The sequence below is a fragment of the Austrofundulus limnaeus genome, unplaced genomic scaffold (genome assembly GCF_001266775.1).
Source record: "Austrofundulus limnaeus strain Quisiro unplaced genomic scaffold, Austrofundulus_limnaeus-1.0 Scaffold87, whole genome shotgun sequence".
Lineage (NCBI taxonomy): Eukaryota > Metazoa > Chordata > Actinopteri > Cyprinodontiformes > Rivulidae > Austrofundulus > Austrofundulus limnaeus.
Window position 1 is genome coordinate 1,226,955 of NW_013952489.1, and position 2,321 is coordinate 1,229,275.

General features: G+C 35.1%; 1 protein-coding gene across 1 annotated transcript in view; it reads left to right on the top strand.

Annotated features, from left to right (window-relative positions):
- The window catches only part of LOC106520075 (kinesin heavy chain isoform 5C), a gene marked incomplete in the record, with an annotated part of 55,572 nt that extends 53,825 nt beyond the window's left edge, over positions 1–1,747 (top strand). The window contains 1 exon segment of the mRNA XM_014012001.1: positions 284–1,747.
- Positions 1,748–2,321: the final 574 nt, after the last annotated feature.

Below are 2,321 nucleotides of genomic sequence, written 5' to 3' on the forward strand. Positions count from 1 at the left end.
GACGTGACATGTTCGTACGAACCCTTTGTACGAACAAAAGTAAGAGAAATTTAGGATAAGAATACGAACATGTTCTTGCATGAGGCCCATTGAGAGCAATACTTTACCTAAAACATTTCTGAAGTAACTGTTCTGTGGTATGACTAAATCACAGCTCGTCACTGTTTTTTCCAAGTCTAGTAAATTGTAAAATAATAAATGAAACAAAGCTTCATGTTGTAACTTATGAAACTAGCTGGTAAAGACAAAACAAGTTCAAAACATTTCTCTATCCTTCTTTCAGATTGTGAACACCTTGGCTGCATGTCCATCACCGCCTCACAGGTAACCACAGCTTCAACCCCCTTCATTCGCTGCACCAATGGTAGGCCTTCGTGACGGACCATCGTCACTGAGAGAAATGAATGTAATGTAAATACTGATGGAATGAACATTTCTTATTTTTGCTCAGCAAAGACTTCCATGCTTTATTTCACATAGTTTTCATTCTTGGTACAGAATGTATAACTTTGGTTCATGACTGAATCAAACAGTCATAGTTAAGTGATGTATTTGTTCCTAAAGGATCATTGCTGTATGATTTGTCTTTTTATAGCAGAACTTGTGAGTTTCTCTATGATAATGTTGGAGTAAAACACTGAAACAGGTGGAAATTGAACAGATTTAACAGCATATTTGTTTAATCCAGTTATTTTCTCTGTTCTTTTTTTATTAACCACTTGCTATAATCCTCTACAGTTGACAATCCTAAAAATCAAACAGTATAAGGCTTTAAATATTCAAATACAAAACTGTATCAAGTTTGGGCCTCTAGGTTTTTCTTGACTCATGCATGTTTATAGTGGGAGGAACATTGACCAACCAATCAGATGTTGTCTACACTTTAAACTGCAGGTGTTCTCATCTCTAATTTAAGTTTATGTAATGATGTTATTTATTTTCCCATGATTCTGCACAGATTCTGCTCAGCTCCTGATCAGCCAGTTAGAGGCAGAAGCAGAAAAAAAAAACATTGTTTTGGTTTAAAAAAATGGTATCAGTACATAATACTGCCTGGTACTTAAAGGTACATACCTGGTACTTAAACTTGTAAGTACCTGGTACTTGTATGGTACCTACAAGGTATGTACCTAGTATTTAGTGGGTATTTACTGGGTACATATTGGTACTTGATATTTAACACTAATCCTTAGAGGGTACTTATTTTTACTTATTCTGTAAGTAGCTTAACTTAGAGGGCAATTATGTTCCAAATGTACCTGGTACTTGCAGGGAACGTACTGGGTATTTTATGTATTGCTATCCAAAAATTAGACATTCATCTTGATGATTAACCCTCTGACAGTTTTTTTTTCTATTGTATGTTTTAGAAATCCTCAGAACAACAAGCTTCCTCTAAGTGTTTAAAATAACAAACATACTGTATTTATGTTTTACTTTAGTCTGCGTGAAAAAATAACTTTAAACACCAAAAAGATTGTAGTCAAAAACACGCCTTCTGAGATATTAACCTTCTTTTGTTGTTGAAGATACATTAATATCTGACCAGTAAGTGAATGCAAGTGCATGGATAGCAGCTTCTATTAAAGGCATGCTCAGGGAGAGCAGTTTAGATTTGTTGTTACATTTACCTCGTTACACATGTGGTATGGGTTTGATTATTTCACTCATTTGACCTCATAAATCTGCAAATATTGTCTTTTCTGTTTTGTCAAAATGAGATAAAAATAAATCTTACTGTCTTGTACGGGTGTTTTTTTGTGCGAATTTATCCCTACAAAAAGAAGCAGGGAATTATGTAATTGTTTGTCTGTCAGCAAAATATCTCATGGACTTCTGTATGTTTAACAAAACACTCAAAATCATTGGATATACTGTAAATCTAGAACTGATTACCTTTTGGAGTCAACCTGATTCAAGATTCACAACCTCAATGAACACAAATAGGTGTGGCACATGTAAACACTATTTTAAATGAATAACTGTTGTTGTTAAAACACACTTAAAATTATCTGTCATAAGAAACTTTAAACTGTGATTACAGTTCTACAGAAAATAAAAAAAACTTGTTCTTGTAGTGTTCCTGATAGAAGTGTCTGGATACATCCTGCAATGCTGTGGGGGATATTTTCCTGGAACAGTTTGGACCCATTAGTACCAACTGATCATCGTGCCAATGACACAGCCTACCTGAGTATTGTTGCTGACCATGTCATCCTTTTATGACCACAGTGTACCATCTTCTGACCATGTCCATCCCTTTATGACCACAGTGTACCATCTTCTGACCATGTCCATCCCTATATGACCACAGTGTACCA